The 21206-nt window shown below is 45.6% G+C and overlaps 1 protein-coding gene across 1 annotated transcript in view; it reads left to right on the forward strand.

Moving 5' to 3' along the window:
- Ptprn2 (protein tyrosine phosphatase receptor type N2) overlaps positions 1-21206 on the forward strand; it is a 748763-nt gene that overhangs the window by 416780 nt on the left and 310777 nt on the right. The gene's annotated exons all lie outside the window — the stretch shown is intronic.

Raw genomic sequence — 21206 nt, forward strand, 5'->3', positions numbered from 1 at the left:
CACATATCCTCACAGGTACTTCCAGGTGGCTGTAGGCTTCTCCCTGAAAGCCACCTCACATACAGACCTTTTGTCCAGGTAGGTACCTTTATCCTGGGAGGATGAGAGCAGGCAGCAGCGCTGCCTCCTCAGCTGTCCAAGACTCAAGCACTGCAACTGTCATCTTAGCTGCTCAGTTTTTACCCTATTGTTAAGCCTTTATGTGCTGTTTAAGGTCCCTGGTTTCTGTTAACAAAGGTGATTGAAAAATATAGTTTCTATTTTCTGTCCTCTCATCACAGGCTCAAGCTGCAATCTGGCTCCACTGCAGTGTGCTTGCTTAACATGCCAAGATGGATTTGATCTCCACTGACATTAAATAAAGACAGACATATAGAGCAGGCAGACAGACAGACAGATAAATATAGGTATATAGATGACAGATATGATAAAGGTTGATAATAGATAAATGTAGATTGATAGAGATAGATTAGATATAGATAAATAGATGTCTAGATTGATTGACATGATATGGTATGGTATGATATGATAGTGTCAATCAAGACTAAAGTCTATGAACTTTTACAGGTAACTACTATCGTGTGAAGTTCCTAGGCTCACCCATGAAAGCATCTGCGTTTCCCTGTCCTGTCCTTAGTTGAGCTTTCTCCCAAATGGCTGACTTAGTTAATGAAGTAATGACTGTACTGTTTTACCCTGTGCCAAGCTTGCTGCCCCTGTGCAGGGATGGGCTGCGCAGTGGTGGGATAGTTTCATTGGCTCTGACCGGAGCTGGCACTCTTTGACAAACACATGCTGCCTCCTGGCTGAGGGGTTGCTTTCTCATGGAAAGGCATTTGATAGCTCCCACCTCAGGAGAACTAGCCAGCACTGGCCTGGCAGTGGCAGCACTTTTCCTCTGTGGTGACTCTGAAAATGGCAGTACTGAAAGAGTTTGTAACCATTGGCTAAATCACTCAGGTCCATCCTTGCAGATTCATCCGGCTTATGGTCTGAAGAGAGTTTTCAGGAGCCAATGTGCATGCATTTGTATTGTGATGACCTCAGACATGACAAGACCACTGGCTGCTGAGGGCACCACCTCAGCATATAGCCATGAGCACCAGGCCAGCATCCTTTATGAAAGACCCATGGCCAGTACTTTCTATCATGATGCACATGAATACAGAAGCAGCTTCTACAGATCTCAACACAGAAATACACTCAGCTTTCCATACCTTCCAAATTTGTGTAGGGATTGAACATTTTTAGGGGAACAAAATCACTGCTGCATAGAGCATGTTTCTTCCCTTGCTATTTCCTAAACCACACTGTGTGACAGATGCTGGCCTGGTGTTTCTGTATCAAGTATGAGATTTATCCATAGGGTTTGAAAGCACCTGGACAGATATATCGGGTTAAACATAGACACTGCATCTCTTTGTGAAATGGACTTGTGCATCTTAGGGGTTCAGTATCCTAGGATCCTGGACCTACCATGGCTACTGAGGAATGAATGTGGTTATAGTATTAGGACTGATTGGTAAACTGAGGTAGGGTCAGCCAGTTCAAGATCAGAAGTACTGTTAAGTGTATTGCATCTCCTAGCTATAGCATCCCTACATCTCACTACAGAGCCAACACTTCACCTGCATTGTGGAAACATATCATTACCCTGTTCTTGCCTCTGAGCCTGTAGGGGTCTCCATGGCCTTGCAATGCTCACAGGACTCCTGTGTAAAAAGCTTCTAGTCAGCTGCCTCTGCTACTCTGGGTTCTGGCCCTGAGTTTTGTGGCTATGGGAGGATCCAGAGCTATGTGAAATTTCTGGGATTCAGATTTTTCAGGCACAGACACATATTCTACAGGTCATTTCTTGGGGATGTTATAAACAAGCTTGAAGTGTGATTCTCACTATAACACACATGGTTATACCCACTGTCACTGTCAGTAGTGCCTTACCTGTAGCCCTAAGACCACTATCAATCATGTTGTCTGGTTCAGACCAGTTACTTAGCATAAGGTTGCTTTAGTTACAGAGCAGGGAAGGGTCACAATAGAAAGGCCTTAGTGTTCTTGTGACATGTGTCTCAGGGTCTGTCAGACACTCCTTAGTCTGCTTTGATGTGCTATGCCTTGAGACCCTCCTTTCTGTGAGAGATGGCTGAAGCCATCCTTGAAACCCAATATCCTTCGACGTTTGTTATTATTTTTGAAGCAATAATGTTAACCTTTTGTTTTAATTCCCTGGTTATTCCCCTGGCTGCAGCCAGAGATTTTATCCTTTGGCAAAAGAAAGCAGTTTTATTAGTGAGGCAAGCAGTTAATTAAAAAGAAAAATCAAAGGCTGGAGTTTGTTGGGAAAGCAACTGAAATCAAACACAGTGTGTCAGCCAGTCTTCAACCCCTTCCATCCCTGGCTAAGGCAGATGGCGTGAGTATAGTGGCGTCTCAGGGACATGCAATCATATTGGTGAGCTTCTCCTCGCCCCCACAGAGCTCAGGAACTCAATCCCCAGGTCTGACAATGGACCAAGTGGGTGTGACTCATTGATTCCCCAGTCATTCACCCAGTAGCCGTGCCTCCAGCTTCCATGACACATTCATGTGTCCAAAGCACACATGGAAGGAACCACCACTGTGTACACGGAAAAGAGTGAGAAATGGGGACACAGGATCTACAATTGTGTGTAGAAATGGAGTCCGTGCCCAGGAAGAATCTTGGTAAGGCATGCACAGACACCATTAACCAATGTCACCAGGAGGCAGGCTGTGAAATGTTCTGTCTGTTGGCTTGAGGATGGGTGGGGGTGGACAGGTGACTAGGAATGACTGCTGACCTCAGCAAAGCAAGAGGGTTGTGTGGTGGTGACACTGCTTGTCTCCCTCCTGTCACATGGGCATGAGAACCCTGTAGGGGTCTTCAGGGGATGCTGGGAAGTCGGAGCACAGTCACTTGTGTGGAGATGTAGCCACTGTTGGTTCCTCAGCCTGGCTGTGTGCTGTCTGTGCCTAGAGATTGTAGTGGCTTTAGCTCACTGTTCTCTATGGAATCAGGTCTTCTGTGACCCAAGTCAGACTGAGACAGACCTGGAAACTACATCACCATGGGAAGCTGGATTGTTTTCCTTGAATACAACCCTCTCTGGAGGGAAAGACACGGTCTCAGAATTTAAAGCAGACTTAATTTTATAATCACCGGCACTAAACTCAAACTTTAGACTGGTATACGAATTCAACATTGAAACTCACACTTGCACATTATCTAGGTTAAGTGCCTCCATAAGTTTACCGTACAGGGAGAAAGATGAACATTTCTGATTTTTTGCAAGATGGGCCAGGTACCCAAGACCCATAGTCTCAGGAGCCTGACAGCAGAGCCTGCATATAGCCTGACTCCACGTAAGGATTTAGATTTTCCTTAGCAACTGTTTCCATACCTTGAGGAAATCAAATTAATATCTGGTCAGCCTACTAGTTGAGAGTCAGACTGAACAAAAAACTTGAGACTCTACGCCTAACTTGTTCACATAGGAGTGAGTAGTTCTACATAGGGATTCAGTCCAAATTAAGTCAAACACTCAGTTCACCAGACTGTACATGTTTCAAGTGATTACCAGCCATTGGTGGCCAGCTAGTTCATCGGGGACACTGAGGGACCACTTATAACAATGAAGTACGTTGGGGTAAGTGAGGTGCATATTTAAATGTTTTCCATGATAGAAAATACTAACGAGACTGAGAAGTGTGATTCATATGCAAAGAACTCCATCCTCAATAGCTAGAGATGCCTTCACAGATGATGGAAGCCTTCTGTATGGTCTGGTGGAGTGTAGGGGCCATAGCTCAGATTTTTTTTCCTGTGTATCCAGTGCTGTGAACTCATGTGACCTATAGGCCCAAAGCAGACTAATCAGGAGGTAAGTGCTGGGGACTTTGGCTCTGCTGTGGAACCTTCTGGCCAGATGGTCTCCTTACTGTCACTTACCATCAGTCTGAGAAGCTAGGTGAGTTGTACCCCAGGATCTGCTGCAGTGACTACCCTGAACCTAAGAGGAAGATGGGGACAGGTATGTGAGCCATGTCAAGTCACATGGCATAGAACAGAACCACGTCACAGACACATGAGCCACATCACAGGCACACAAGCCATGTATTAGCGATGAGCCAGATGGTGTGCCATGGTGTAAGCACAAGACATAGTAAAGGAAGTAAGCCATGTCCTAGACATGTGGGCCACATCACAGATAGTATGCCATGTCACAGACAGACATGGGAGCCATGACACAGACAGGCATGCCATAGTACAGATACATGCCAGTTTCCCCCTCTGTGCCTGTCCACAGAAGCCTGGCTTTTCACTTCTTATGGAACCAGCATGAGTCCTGACTCATCGTCCCCGGGGCTTTCCCATCACTGACATGAATTAGACATCTCTCCCTCTGATCTAAGTGATCTGCACTAGACCAGGGAGGCAGGTCTCCCCACATCACAGGAAAAAGTGGAAACATGGGTACCCAAGATTCAAGGGTTCAGCACACAGTCTATGAGAGTCTGGGAGTGTCGCCTAAAACTGCCCCCCACCCAGGATAGGCCTGTTGTGGCACATGATCAGCCACACCACAGAATGGGTCTCTGAGACATCCGAGAGGGGGCACAGGCCTTCCATAGATGCTGATGAACTATGGTCTGACCAGAAAATGCTTCTGACCCCCACTGAGCCACTCTTCAGGTTAGAGGACTCAGCATGTGAACATGCAAAACTGCAATTTCCATAGATGTAATAAACATACTCTCTGTTGGTCAAGGAGGTGAAGCACTGAGGGGAGGCTTCGTGGCCCAACATGGTCTCTGCTGGTTGGGGAAAGGCGCTTTCCTGTGTGAAGGGACCGCCCATTGTCACTGGGTTTAAAGGAAAACAAAGCTCTCTTTACTGTGTTAACTTTCCCTGGGAAGACAAAGAAACCCCAGAGGGGCACAAGACAAGACAAAAGGAAGAGAGAAAAAAAAAAGATTCCACCCAACTCTATCCTGGTGATTCAGTGGGTTTAATTAGCATCAGCCACTTACAGGCAGCTACCCCACCCCCCACCCCCCAAACACACACAGTGTCTTTCCAAGGGAGGAAAATATAGCTCAGTGTAGCACTTGTAAAGCCCTAAATACAATTCCTAACATGAAAGCAAGATAAAGAAAAGAAGGAAGGAAGAAGGAAAGACACACACACACACACACACACACACAGAGAGAGAGAGAGAGAGAGAGAGAGAGAGAGAAATAGCCTATCCCCCAACCTTCAGCATTATTTAGTCAATACTGAGAGGTTCTCCTGCTCCAATGTCATGATGGCAGCAGTGAGCCTGCCATTCCTGGAGGATAGGAATATGAGGGCAAGCACACAGCACAGCACAGCACAGCACAGCACAGCACAGCACAGCACAGCGGAAACCACCCCTGATAGCCTGCTTGTTTGACTTTAGGGAAGGACATCCAAGTGAAACCTCAAGTCCTGTGCATGTCCTGTAGACCACCAAAACACCAAAAGCCAGCATCCCGAGGAGGTGACTTTTGCTAAAGCAATGTGTTCAGTCCAGTAGGTTAATCTGGTCACAGCTTTAACAATATTTAAAAAAAAAAAAAAAAAAAAAAAAACCTTGAGCTACACTGATCATATTCCAGGAGCTGACTTTTCTCTGAGCATTTGGGTTTATGTGGGTGGCTTTTTCCTGTCATGGCTAGAGCCATTAGCTTAGATGTGCACATTGAAGCAGAAACCCAAAGCTACGCCTACTATTCTTGGCCAGAACTTTGGTTAAGACATATTCTGGCACAGAAAGTAACCATTGGAGTTGGCCAATTTACCTTGTGTGGGGCATGTATGGAAGTGGGTGTGTTCCCAGCTGTTTCTTACCTTTCAGGCCCTCCCATCTCTTTCTCTCTAGGTGAATGAAGATCCTCTTCCTTACTTCCCCCTGCCTTCTTCCCCCTTGCTCCTTTCCTTGTCTTTCCTTTACTCCCAATTTCCTTCCCTTCATCCTCTATTCCTCTCTGTGTCCTCTACCCTCTTCCACTCTCTTCCACCCTCCTCCTCCCTCCTCCACATCCCCTTCCTTTTCTTCCTCTGGGTATCTGGCATGGTGTTTGAGCACTGCTGGCTGAAGAGGCTGTGTAACAACTAGTCAGGCCAGTGAGAAAACTCTACCTCAGGTGTGTCTATGAGCTACGGCAACCCTGTAAACTGGGTAATGCCCATGTTCCCTCCTGCCTGTCTCCTTCTCGCTTGAGGTGAATGGGGCCATGTGACAGTGTGGTCTCTGCCCCCCCACCTCCACCCCTACTCCCTTATATCAGGTCTTAGGGACTGAGTACTTCACAGCTGCATAAGCTTGTGTCTGGCACCTCTGGCAGTCATGCCCTGGGCCCAGGGATACTCTCTGGTCCCTGGCATGTTTAGAAATTGTCCTTGGGGCCCATGTGAAGTGTAAGATCTGCTGAGTTTTATGAAGTGTACTTTGCAGTGGCATGACTGGGTTACTCATCCAAGGCCCCTCTGACATTGTGTTAATGGATGGCTTTTCTCTGAAGTGAGACCTTGGCCATGTCTACCCTCAGTGGTGTCTGTATGGAAGATTAGCCTGCATATTACCTCGCAGATAGAGGATGGCTCTACTAAGAAATAAAAAATTCCTTTCACAGCATCCTGGGAGGAGATGCAGACTTGACTGTGTTTAGCAAAGTCTAGCAAAAGTTTCCTAGACTGGGAAGAAATGAGGTTGGAGAGAGGCAGGATTTAGGGGAAAGACCTCAGAGGTATTGTAAGCTGGCAGGTGGCTGAGAGGGCAGCACAGGAACTTGGCATCAGAAGTCCTATATGCCCTGTCTGCCAGCCCTTCCCTGTCACTACAGTTGGGTGCTTAGCACTCTGTGGCCCTGCTGTGACAAGAACATGTCTCTGCAGCTTCTTAGGACTGGGACTTGAAGCTATACATGCCCCCTTTGTCTTCACCCAGATCTCAGAAGATGTCTGTGGGCCCTCCCTGGAAAAACAGGTGTATCGATGACTACACAGAAGAGCTGGGACCAGAGAGACCTATAGATGCTGGACCCTTCTTCTAAGACTCTTCACTTCCCCTTCCCTTGGATTTGAGTCCCCCTTATCAGAAGCATTGTGTTTTACTTAGTAGGGAGCAGAGCAGTGGTCAGTCACCACCTGCAGTCAACTGACCAGACTCGGACACAGAGAGCTGAGTTGGGCAACCTTGAACATGAGAAAATGGGGAGGCAGGGAACTCCCCTGCCTCCAGTGCAGCTGATCTGGAAAGCAAGCAGCTTTCCCCTCACCTTGGCAATGTATCCTTTCTAGAAAGAGCTCCTATCATCCCTGACTGTACCCTAGCTCTTGAGTAAGAGCTGTGATGTAGTCAGAAGAGAACCTAAGACCCAGTAGGAATCTGAAAGTGGTACTTCTGCAAATCCATCAGGCTTATCAGTTACAGGACATCAAGGAGATGCTCCATTGATCCTCTTAGAGGACCCTCTGTTGTCCACTTCCATTGTTCCTGGGAGGAAACCTTATTCAGGACATAATGGTAGGCCACTGTGTTCCCAGTTAATAACTGGATAACAGTTTGATGTGCCCTATATAGGCCCCAGAATGCTCTATGGTAAAAGGAGATTTCTTATTTTCAGGCTGACTTGATCCACTGGACCCATATGGCTGTTTCCCAAGCCTAAGACCTTCATGGTTCATTTTCCATAAGATAAAGCTTAGGGCTGGGAATGTCAGTTCCTTCAGCAAGAGAATACAGTTCTATGGGGTGCTAGAGAGCACACAATATCCCAGATCTTCTGAACCCCAAAGCTGCCTGGGCTCCTCTGTTTCAGGGCCACTTAAACTATCTGTAGGATGGAGGAGTAAGGCCAGGGGAGGAGAGCTTCTATAGCCATCTGACATGTTAGGAAATGTCTTTTGTTCTACCTATAAATTCATCTAAACTTAGAGTGCCTTCAAATTGCAGAACCCTGGCAAGGGTGTGGTTCGGTGAGAGAGCATCATTTAGCATTCCCAAAGACACACACACACACACACACACACACACACGGAACAACACACACATACACAACACAAAGACACACACTCAAGCACACACCACACACACAGGCACAACATGCAGTCACACATACACACTCAAGCACAACACACATACATACAAAGAAAATCCTTAATAAATAAACATTGCTTATTGATAACCACTTACTTGCTTCAGTCAATCTTAATATCAAACCAAGGCAGCACTGGGTGAGTGGGAATTTAAGTAGTGGAAATAGATGTGAGCTTCAGAGTACTACGGACTTATAGAAGGGCGGAGCCCGAGGTGAGAACATGAGAGGAGAAGAGCACCCAGAAATGTGTGAAGTCTGTAAGAACAAGTGTATGGTAGCAGGTCCCTTCTCTGAAATCTATCCTGTTCTGCTATAAATCCACAGTGAAAGTAACCAAGGTGCCAAATCTCTGGGCCTCAGTTTCTATGGGAAAAAAAAATGGAACTAGCTGGAATTCTAGGGCTATTTGCCTCCAAATTCCGTGTTCTCCAAACCTTACCTGTAGCTTCACCTACTGTCTGATGATGGAACCTTCCAGGACCTATCACATGACAGATGCTCATAGGGTGCAGACAGTGTCCACATTCAGGCAGAACCTTTCCCATGATTTCCACTTGCTGTGGGGACTACAGGTTGGAATCTTCCATGCTCTCCGTTACACCCAAGAGTGAGCCACATCCCTTCGCTCCCTTGCCAGGCAGTGTGCTCACACACCCTCTCTTCCTCTCCCTAGGGCTGCAGCAGCGTGTCCCAGGTCAACTGTAGGTGCTTCTCTCAGGACTACATCTTGTAGTGCTCTCCAGTGAGGCCATGAATGTAGACGGGGCTAGCCCTCTCCCACTTGAGGAACAGGCTCACTGCTTCTGAATCTTGTTCTCAGTATTTGGACACTTTTGCCTTCCTCGCTTGTCTTCACAAGAACAAGCTTGTCTTACAATTTACGGACAGCGTGTGCCTGCTGTGTTGTATAGAGAGTGTTGGAAGAGTAGGAGGGTATAGCATTAGAGACTACAGAGACAAATCTAGGGGTGACAGACCCCCCCATCTGTGCTGCTGAGGGTCCTGTGGCATGCTGTTTCTCCTAGTCATGCCACTGTGTGTCACCCTCTCATTTCTTTCCCGTTTTGAGTGGTGCAGTGTGATCTGTCTAATGACAAGTGGAACAGATTCTGGTGATGAGGTCACCTTGGGCCTGCATTATGTCTGACTGCTGTTTTCCATAGAAATTGTTTGTGAAGCGTGTCACGTGCTCAGAATCATGTCTATCTTCTTCCAGTGCATGCATTGATGGGCAAATAAGTTCTGACTTGCCAGACAGGAATGGTGTGGCTTGACCTCTCTAGTTAGGCAACAAATTGGCCTGTGAAGAGCAGCATCTGCTTTCATGGCAGAGGGAGACAGGATGGGAAGACTGCACTGCCTTTATGCCGAGCTTACAGAGGCTTTTAAACACAAATGTAGGTCCAAGCACTTTAAGGCCCTTGATTTCCTAAACGCGGGACTTAGTGAGGGCTTGCAACAATGTTTCCAGAGTCATGGGAAGGATTGCCGTGGGAGGCAGTTGGCTGACAAAGTGATTGGTGCAAAGGGAAACTGTAGGGAAACATAATAGCAATTTCTCCTTGTTCCAATCCATATCCTTGGAGATAGGTTTTAGGGTCCCTAGGGAACTAAAATGTACTTAAGGTTGTGAGCACACTATGTTTGAACCACATATATTCCCCCATACTGGGCATCATCTCCAGGTGCTGAGAATAGTAAACTAAATATGCTATGTGAACAGTAGCTATGTTTCATTGTTTAAGGAACGGTGACAAGGATGTCAGCACAGTGACAAGGATGTCAGCACATGTTACTGTACTCTAATACTTTTTCCACTTTTATGCATGTATTCATGCTTTTGCATGTGTTTGAGTGCACATCTATGGGCATGAATACACATGGATGCTCAAGGTTGAAGTCAGGAATAATTGCCAATGGTTCTTTGACCTTATTCACCAAGGGAGTGTCTCTCAAACCCAGAGCTTACAGATATGGTTACTCTTACGAGTAAGCTAGCTCTGGGGGTCCCTTGTCCCTTCATTCTGAGGCTGAATTACACATAGGCCACCATAGTGCCTAGAATTTAGAATTTGGGGAATCTGAACTCTGGTTCTCACATTTAAATGGCAAACACTTCAACCACTGAGCCCTCTCCTCAATCATTTTTCTCTAATATTTTCAGCCCCCTTTGGTTGGGATCCATGGGTGAGGAAACCATTGTTAAGAGAGTCTTGGGTGAGTTGTGGTTGGCTAAGAGTACTGCAGAATTTGTTCCTTGAGAAGGTTCTGGAAAGAAACCCCTCCCAGGCTGGAAAGAGAGATTAGAATTGGAAATCAAGGGGTCACTAACAGAGATCTGAGGTAGGAGTGTCAAGTGGTGGCTGCACTGCTTTGAAAGTGAAAGTAGAGATCCCCTGATGCCCCAGACACAAAATAATCATTGTGGATTCTGGGACAGAATACAAAGCAGTCCCAGCCTGTCCAGAGCAAGAGTAGGGATCTTGAGTGTTCCAAACAACAAATAGTGGTTAGATCTAATATGAACTAACCAGTACCCCCAGAGCTCATATCTCTAGCTGCATATATAGCAGAAGATGGCCTAGTTGGCCATCACTGGGAAGAGAGGCCCCTTGGTATTGCAAACTTTATATGCCCCAGTACAGGGGAGTGCCAGGGCCAAGAAGTGGGAGTGGGTGGGTAGGGGAGCAGGGCAGAAGGAGAGTATAGGGAAATTTTAGAATAGTATTTGAAATGTATATAAAGAAAATATCTAAAATAAATAAATAAATAAATAAATAAATAAATAAATAAATAAATAAAGGTTAGATCTGAGGTAGCCTAAAAGTAGAGAGCCTGAGAGTCCTAGACACAAAGTTACAGGTTGACAAGGAAGAGATGACCACCACCAAAGACAAAAAGAAAAACAATCTAACAAATTATTAGAACAAAAACAGCTCTAACCAAGGGGTCAGGGGAGGTCTCAGATGTGGGAGTTCACCAGGAGCTCCTGGAGTTCTTCCAGCTTCAGACACTATCTCTTCCCTGATTGGTCCTGCCAGGGTACTCTCCCTTGGATAGTCTATCCCCCACCACCACCCCCCTAGCCATTATTTAACAATTACAATCTCCTAGGCTTAGGCAATAGGGAAGCAAGAAGCAGTCCCTCTGAAAGGGTCCAGTCCTTGTTTCCTAAACCATCCCTACTTCCCCATCAGTTTCTTTTGAAAAATTGCCAAACAATATCCCATTGGTCCATCCAGTGAGTGTCTACCTATCCTAGTAACGAATGGATTTTAGGTTCCCTGGGCAAGTGGGTAAGATCTACTTGTCAGTCTTCCCCTAATATTTTCCCTGTCTCTGCATGTCATGGTATGCATGGTAGGCAAGTGATTGCTATGGTGATAAATCTTTTTGACAGTCTCTGCATCTCTGAACTATGTGTCTGATTATCTCCAAAAGTCCTCTCTCTACTCTGGGTTGTAGCCTCTGTTTACAAACATACCTTAAGTTGGAGTTTTCACTTTCCAACAGGTACATTTGGTGGAGGGAGTAAATGTTTTTCAGAATAGGGACTAAGGCGGCCATAGATCAATAGTAATCCACGATGATTCAAGCTGCCAACCTGTCTGTGGGCCTCCTCTATTTTGAGACCCTTTCAGAGGTGAGATAGAGTCGTTCCCCCCCCCCCCATAATAGAAGGGGAAACATTTCTTCTATCCAAGGTCCCAATGCCTTGGTAGCCATATCTTACAAATGTTTGCCCCAAAGTCCTTTCCCTTCTGGTGTCCTCAGCAGTGTATGCCTGCATTCTCTTGGGGAGGCTAAACTTGATCTGATAAGTCTAAGATCTCATCCAAGGTGGTCAGCAATTCCCTCTCCTTCCAGACGGCAGCATGAGCATGTCGGGAACGAGGAAAGAAACTTATTCTCAGTACTACCATTTCATTTTCAGACTCTGTTCAATCATAGGGAGAAACTAAATTCAAGGTCCCAGGTCCTAGGGGAGCTGGGACTTCCTTGTAGCTAAACAGCTTCTGTTGTAAACAGTTGTCTGGGTTCAGATATCTTAGGGACAACTTATCTCTTTAGACAGTTGTTGGAGTCCAGCCATCTCAAGGACAACTTCTCCATTTTGCTAGCAGGGCTAAACAGGTTCATGTTCCCAGGCCTAGGAAGAAACACCTATCCCACTTCTCCAAATATTTTCTTAATTGTATGTTAACTGGCAAAGAATATAGAAATTGCTGCTATCTAAACCAAGGTGTGTAAGTTATAAAAATATATAACCAATTGCTTGTTGTGCCCGAATTAACTATATGCAGCTACCCCAATCCTTTGTCCCTTTATTGCTCCGAGCTCTGGACCTAATATCTAGGAGGATGAGTTAAGGGCTTTGGAGCCAGGTGTCCTGGAAAAGGCCCAGTCTTCAACAGATATTTCCTTGCTTAGCCTTCAATGTCAAAATACAATTGGATAACACTGCAGCACCCCCCTCACTTTGTGCTCCCATCCGTTAAAGATGTTGTACACTCTCCCTTCGGGGATATAGCTCAGATCCTGAACTTGCCACATTCCTCGGTGTTCAGAAAACAAAGCTTTTGTTTTTTAGAGCTTCTGTCTCTGAAGTGAGTTTCCTCAGCTTCCACTCTGAACCCAATAAGAATGTAGTACCAAGTGTCTATGTTTGGAGTCTCTATAAATATTTTCCAGTTATCTTTTACTAAGAGTCAAAGCCCTTGTTAAGGAAATAAACTTTTCCAGTTGAGCCCTCGTGTTAACTTGGAGTGGGATAGACTCAGTCTCAGATTTGGTTGCCACTGCATACATACCCTGCTTTCCAAGTTCCATGCTATACAAATGAATGGCCACTGACAAACATTTGGAGATTGAAATTTCCCAGGGTTAGTCTTTAAGATTGGATCTGGCAGTATAGTTTTCTATCAATATCTCATTGCATGAGTGGTCAAGACTTTCCCCATCTGAAAAGTGAGTTCCAGGGCTGAGAGGACTGACCTTAAGGGTCACCTCCGGCCATTCTACTAGGAAAGCCTGATATTTTATCCTCCTGCTCACTGATAGCCATAAGTGTCCATCTGAACTAAATATGACACAGATGTTGTAGGAAGCTGATACGGTCAGAGGTTTTCCCTGAGTCGTTTTATGTGCCTCAGGGACCAGAAGTTCGGCTGTTGCAACTGACCCTCAACATTCCCCTCACTCCTTAGCCATGTGTTCCCCAAAGTTTAGGCTCCCAGAAAATAGACATTTCTGGCTTCTTTGGAGACTCAGTTGGTTATAATGATTTTTTTTTCTGGGGCAGACAGGGGAAAGAATGTTTTGCTAAAGCAGACACAGGTGAAAGGATGTTTTTGCTGAAGCAGACAGATGAAATGATGTTTTGCTACAGCAAACATGTGAAAGAATGCACAATGTTTGGAAAGAATATAAGTGTGGCCCCAGAGCCAGTGGGAGCTCGAGCATTGGTATGCTTTGCTCTGCCTCGATAGATAGTCTTTGCTGATAACACACATCTATTGGCTCACCTTACATCGAATTCCTAAGCTTCACTTGTAGTGACTTTGTAGAGAGAAACTTGCCAAGGGACTTATCATGAGGTTTCTGCAGCTTCTTGTCGTTTCTGCAGACTTGGGCTGATTAGAAGCCTCACAGTTTTTCTGGATTGAACTGCCCTTGCTGATTCATGTGTGGTGTCTGCTGAGCGGACCAGTCTGAAGCTGCTGATTCTTGTTTGGTGTTTGCTAGAGGACTGGACTGAGAACAACAAAGATTGGAATGGCCCCAAAGAATTATTTCTAAAGAGGTCCACTTCCTCCATATCCTAACAACCTTTCTTTTACACTACTTCAGGAGGGTGGTGGACTAGAGAGGAGGCTGTACCCTTATTGAAATAGGTTGTGAAAAAATATGCCTACACCCCCATTCTCCATAACCCCCAAAGAAAACAAGGGGGTGCTGACTAAGGGAGTTGGCCATCCTAACTGTGGCTGGGGGGTCCTCTCCTGAGAGGTTTCTTGGGTCTCAGAGTCTCTCATTATGATCATCAGTTAGTCATATAGATGTTAAGAAGAGCTCTTCAAATCCCAATAGGGGATGTGCAAGTCCCACTGGAAAAGGTCTTTAAATCCTGGATGAAACTCCCCACATGTTAAGAGGATCTTGGATGAACGGTGATTGTACTTAGATGTACTGCTGAGCTTGCTCCTTGTGACAATGAACTGTGTCCTGGGAAGAAGACCCTCCAATAAAGGGAAATGACAGTGAGAGAGTGAGAGGACACTGATAGGCTGTGACAGCTAGAGATCTGAAGCAAGGACATGAAAGCAGCAGTCATCAGGGAGAGAACCTGATAGGAGATCTGAGGCAGGGATGCTTAAATGAGAGTCCCTCTACCCAGCCTGAGGGGTCCCAGACACAAAGTAACCCTTAAGGATCCTGAGGCAGAATGTTAAAGCTCTGCAGGCCAGAGAGTGAAAGTGGACCAGATCCTGAGGATGCTGGGCCTAGAGTAACAGTTACAGATCTGGGGTAGGAACACTAAAGCACCTGGCAGTCACTCCAGAGTAGCAGTGAGAGTAGAGAGCCTGAGATCTGGGAAACAAAGTTACCATTACAGACCTGAAGGCAACTTCCAAGAGTGAAAGAGATCCTGAGACACTAGGGACACAGAGTTACAGATGGATGGAGAACAGAGAAACACCAGCCATAGAAAGACAAAGAAACAAATAGGTAAAATTCTTAGAACAAACAGCTCCTATCTAGGGGCAGGAGGGGCCCCCAGGAGTGAGAGGAGCCCTGGGGCTTTGGGTAGGGAGACTTTCTAGTCTTCTTGCAGCTCTCCTTCATCCTGACTTCTCTCCTCAGTAATTGGTTCTGCCTAGGGTATTTCCTTGGGTAAAACTCTTCCCCTGCTCCATTTCCATTTTGCAACAGTTGTCATCTCCTAGGGAATTGAGGGGGCTATCCTCTGAACAAGGAGCAGACTTTCTTTAAAGAGTCATTACATGTTTTCTGAATTTCCTGGACCTCTTTTACAGGTAAGTGGTGTGACCGGCAATGGAGGACAATTGGATGAGGGTCTCTGAGGAGACTTTAGCACAGAAAGTACCAGGCCTCATGAGAACAACGGCAGAAGCAGTGGTTAGAAGGGAGAGTCACAGAGCTCACTGTGAGGAAGGGCACATGATGCTGGGGCCACCAAAAGCTCTTTAGAAGGGGATACATGGTCAGGCCACATAAGGAGAGATGAGGCCTGGAGGTCAGGATGCTGTTTGGGAGGACAGGAGAAGCTGAACAGTATGGTCATGGTTGCTGGTGAAGGTGGGTACACATGGTAGTGTTGGAGGTGGGCAGCCTGTAGGGAAGCAGAGTCACAAGAACATGTGGGGTATGTGGACAGCTCAGTGAAGCTTTGTCACCCTACCCAGGTCCACAGAGTTAGTTAATCAGGCTTGTTCTGCTCATGTTGGGTAAGTGGTTTTAGGCAACAGGTCTTCTAGGAAGGTGATGCCTCTAAATGGCCATCATCACCTGCATGGCTTCCACATCACAGGACAGCTTATCAAGGTGAGGACACCATGCTGTTGATAACCCACTATGGGGAGTAAACTGCTGCCTTTGTGCTCAGTGGGGCATGCTCAGTCAACATTCTTACCTCCCAGATGCACAGGGCCTGCTGAGCCAGGGGGAATGACTGCTTGGAGAACTTGGCACCTCATTTGTGTCCTCTGATGAGGCTGAAGAGTCCCCTGAGTGCTACACAGGTCCAAACCACACCAATAGCTAATGGACCTCACTGAATCCAGACAGTTGGCAATGATATAGACAACACACTCATCCCAGGCCAGCATCATATGCAGAATGAAAGGAAGCCATATTGGAAGGATAGTGTTGGCTGGTAGCCTGTCTTCAGGCATACATGTATGTATGTATGTATGCATGTATGTATGTATGTATGTGCACACACACACCCATGTCACCGTCAGCTTCACATCTCTCAGGATGTGCAGCTGGCTGGCTGAGCGGTCCTCATGGGCCTAGGGACTTCGCAAGCTGTGCTGACATGCATGGCTGCAGGGCCTTGTCTCTTCTAAGGATAGCTGAGTATGTCAGTGGACACTGCAGAGTCATCTGGAAGCTCTATTAAAGCAGGATTAGCAACTCTTCCTTTCCTTTATGATTCAGTGGGTTCTGGTGGGACCCAATTTGCATTTCTAATAGTGTGTTTGGCACAGCTGCAGGAAAAAAAAATCCCAATGACATGAAAAGCCACTTTTCATTTCCATCAGTACTGATTTCTACCAAGTTATCCAAAGCAGGCAGCCATTAAACTTTATAAAGCTTTCTGGGAGCTCCTTTCATCCTTGGGGAAATATACTGTGTTAATAATCTAATGCAGTATAACAAACTGCCGCAGGACCTGCCAGCTGAAAACAGCAAGCATCAATCATCACCGACCTGTGGTCAGAAGTCCGGCAGCTGCTTAGTGAAAGGGTTGACTCAGTATCTCTTGTCAGGCGTGATGATGCTGGCCTGAGCATCACTGGAGCCAAAGTACATGCCCAAGAGGGTCCATGCACAGCCTGGCTCTTAACTGTACAGAACCTCTTTGGAAGGACCCGTGTGGCAAGCAGTTGGCTTCCCATGAGCAATTGGTTTGAGAATGACAGGAATCTAATAGGACTTTACCAGGCCTTTATGAACTAGTCTCTTCTGTCTGTTTCATTCTGTCTAGCAGACAAAGGTCCCAAAGTCTAGTCAATACCTCAGAGGAGGGAAATTCAGCCTACTGCTAATAGGAGCAACATCAAGCACACTGCAGATATCACATATGCTGCGAACATGAAAGCAATGGAAAGGAAGGCACTATCATTCTGGAATCCTGCTCCATGGGCTATGAGATCTACATATGAGCTAGGCGACCGAAAAAAGATTTCCTTATTTTACAAAACTGTAAACTTTTGCAAATCTGAGCCTACAACTGCATTGTTCTTGTGGGACTTTCATGAGTAGTTCAGGAAATGAGAATTTACTGTAACGGCTAGTAGGAAGACAGTGTACTTATTAACATTATCACTGTCACTAACCATCTTCAACATCACGATCCCATCATCCTCATGACGTCATCTCCACCTTTACCACAGTTACTATTACCACAGCCACCATTACATCATCAAAACTGTCAGCCCGACTACAGCCATTATCTTCATCATCATCTTCATCGCCATCCATCAGTATCAGCATCATGCCCACATTCACTATTACCTATATAAATGTCACCATAGCCATTAACTTTGCCTTCGCCACCATCACTATCACCACCACCACCTGCATTGCCATAATCATCACTAGTGTCACCATCATCAATGTCATCATCATCATCAACAACAGCCACCACCTCCATCTCAATCACTAATCATCATCATCATCAACTATCATCATCGTTGTCATCATCATCAATCACTAACCATCATCATCAACAATAACCATTATCTTCATCAACCATCATAATCATCATCAACAACAACAACAGTAGGATAAAGATAACATTGTCCTAACTGACTTCTATCTACTACAACTTTCTATGGGATATTTCTTGGGCAATACCTTTCCATATCATTTAAACCCTTAAAATAGTTTTCTTTTGATTTTATTATTCATGCAGCTGACATTAACTAGTCACGTAATGTATGCAGAGTACAGTAGTAAATCATCGATTTACTGGGGACAAGAAATATTCTGCCCAGGGACTGTGCATAAGTGTGATACACGGTGCTCCAGGATTTGGATCCATCCTACCAGCAAACTAGTGAGTCCATGTCCTTCCTTAGCTTGGTGTGGATGAGAAAGAACAGTTTAGGTTTACAGTGTCTTGAGAGGCCAAGTCTATTTCTTGAGGATTGCTTCATGATGTTGCTCAACCTTGTGTCGAGTCTGGAAAGGAGGCTATTGGAATAGTGAGTTCAGGACAGATCTTTAGCCGTCAAAGATGGGGCTGTATCTTTGGGCGTATCTACAGGGCTGTTTCCAGAAAAGTTTAACAGAGAAAGGGGGGATGGAGTGAGAGAAAATGAAGAAGGAGCCCATCTCATGGAGCTCCCTGAGTAGAAAATCGATGTCACTCCATTCTGTTGCTGCCGTGTCTTCCCCTTAATGATGAACTGCATGCCCTACAGTTACTGTCTCTGGTATTTTGTCACAGCGATGAGAAAACTAATGAAGGCAGCACCCACTGCCTGTCACAGAAGGCCCATGTACTCGTAACTTAGTGTGTCTAAGTCTGCTCTCCCTTTTCCACCTCAGCCTCCACTCTTGTCTGAGCTGCCATCAGTACTTGTGGGGGGAATGATTTGGTTCAACTTCCTGCATTAGCCTCAGAGTCCCTAAAGCACAACAGAGAGTACAACATCTTGTTAGAAGTTTTTACCTGCACCAGGGCCCCAGCCTCTTGCTCCCTTCTCTTCTCTGGATATCCCCAGCTTCTAGCCCAGACTACATTCCTCTGCTCCCTAAAGACACTAGAGTCACTGACCATGAGGCTTTCCTGCCCACTGGCTTCCCCCAGTAAGCATGGACCCAGATCTGCCTTTGTAACTTATCAAGGATCATTGGCTTCAGTATCCCCCCCGGGGGGTCCTTTCTAAGCCCTTGATCTCAATCACACCACACCCTGTACCCCTAGTACTAACTCATGTTCTCAATGTCAAGCCTGTACAAAATTCTGAGATTATCTTCACCATTTATTGATCTACAAGGTTAGCTTAGTTCTGCCTCAGATAGCAGATGGATCATTCCATACAACTTCATGGAGCTCCCACAGTAGTTCTGTGCAGCTCTGCGCACCTTCCTCAAAACTCTGTGCATTTCCAGGTAGCAGCCTCCTTGCCTTGGGGTCAGGTACTGAGAAACATCTGCAAGTGATAGGCCCTCTGCCTACGTGTGTCATGAATGTACAACCCATGAATTAGTTAAGTAACCCATTCTATGAGTGGAATATCGCATGCTTTATTTTCTACTCTTATTTTTATTGTTTTTAACTGAAACTACTATATCCCTTCCTCTGTTCATAATTACTTCTGAAATTTGTTTAGAGCTATGACAACCTGGGCCTTGTCAGCCACCTTTCTTAATGAACTTCAGTTTCATTCCAATAACTTCTTTCACCCTGAGCTTGTATTTGATGACTCTGTGTTTTAAGCGGAGTATTTATTTCCTCTAACAACTTAATGAATGTCCCCACCTCACAGTTCCATGGTATAATGTAAACAAGAATAATAATCTCACATACATTCAAAACTATTATTCTTGTTTTAACTGCTCTTGGATATTTGGCCTCTAAGCCAGTGCACATTTATTGGTGCTTAAGCTGAAACAAAGCTGGTTCCACATGTATGTAAATAGCAGCTCCTGCTCAGGTACTTCAAGGTGTGCAGATATAAGGTACGCGATGTGAATCTCCAGTCAGGCTTGGCAGACTCGTTCTCATTGCAGATATGCATTAAAGTGCAGGCCAAAAGCAGAAATGTCTACCCACTTGAAATTTCTAAACTTCAGGAAGAATATGGTCCCTCGAGTGAGCCTTGGATGAAATTTCTAACATGGAGCTAAAGTCAAAGACTCAGAACAAAGGAGAAAAGAACAGAGGCCACATGGAAGTGGCCTCTGTTCTTTTCTCCTTTGGCAGTGGCAGCTGTTCATAGGAAGTGACAACTGGAGTAACACACACATACTAAGGACAGTTCCAGGCTCTAGGGTCTTAACTCCAGGAAGTGTAGTACCCAAGTGAGGAAGTCCTAAGCAGTAGGCTATCAAGCATCTTCTGTGGGAGGAGTGAAGTTGCTCTATTTTATTTAGGGAGAGTTTCTTGCTAAAAAGTAATGTTAAGTTGTATCTAGCTGAGATGACTTCTGTTGAAGACCCATTTCACTGGTGTTTCCCTGGGTGGCATGTGCTGGATACTTCTGCTCTCACCCCTTCAGTCTATGGGGACCCTGAGATGAGTGTTCAGACAGAAACATCTCTGCCTTTGGAGTTAGAGGAGGTTCCATGGAGTGTAGGTGTCTCTTCTATGCTCTTGTCTTACTGTACCCAGTATGTTCTTTCTCCAGCATCAGGGAAGTGGGTTGTTCACTGTGACAAGAACTATTTCATCACACTGATCATCTGATACTTCTCCTCTAGTTCCTGTACCTGTGTCTGCTCTGATGGGTCTAGCTCTGGGTAATTCTTCACACCTAGGCTGTGAACTGTTGTAGATAGAGTCCTCGGAGGCCACCAGCTTTCTCAGGCACACCCAAGGATCCTGAGGCTGCTTGAAAGGAGTGTAAAAGAGAGGACAGGTCCAGATGGTGCTGCCTGATACACTCCTTGACACAGGGAAGATCCCAGACATACCTGTGCTCATCTTGGCACCAAGGAATGGTTAGATCGCTGTATCAATCCAGGTGACACAGACCACAGATGGTGGAATCCTTTGGTCTGGAATGTCCCTACAGGTCTGTGTGTTTGCATATTTTGTCCTTAGCTGGTAGCAGTGTGTTTTGGTAAGGAGGGAGGGGGAGACTGTTTGGGAGGTAGAGAAATTAGGTCACAGAATACCAAGAGTTCTTTTCTGTCCTATCTCTGTTTCCTGATCTTTAGTAATGTGGGCAAGCACTTATGATTTTGTCTCTGAAAGCTGCGCCAGCTGCTCTGCCTTCCCTATATAATGAACTGTGTCCTTCACTCATGAGCCAAAAGAGACACTTTCTCCTCTAAATTGCCGCCTAACAGGTATTTGTCACAATAGTGAGTAAAGTCACTAATACAGAGAGGAAGACAGATGGATCTTGGTAAATCTCCAGGGTGTATGGCTGAAGCCTCCCTCTGTGCCTGCTCATGAGCACATGAAATTTTGAGGGCTTCACACTGTGTGTGCTTCTCTAACAGCTGAACTGCCCAGAAGGACATACACAGGATTGGCTAATACTTCAGGCACTGGGAAATTGTAAGGTTGCAAAGGGAGATGTGTTTAGACATAAGAACAGGAGTGGTGTCTAATCTGTGTTAAAAATCTTAGATTGGAT

This window comes from Mus caroli, chromosome 12 (assembly GCF_900094665.2).
Source record: "Mus caroli chromosome 12, CAROLI_EIJ_v1.1, whole genome shotgun sequence".
Taxonomy (NCBI): domain Eukaryota; kingdom Metazoa; phylum Chordata; class Mammalia; order Rodentia; family Muridae; genus Mus; species Mus caroli.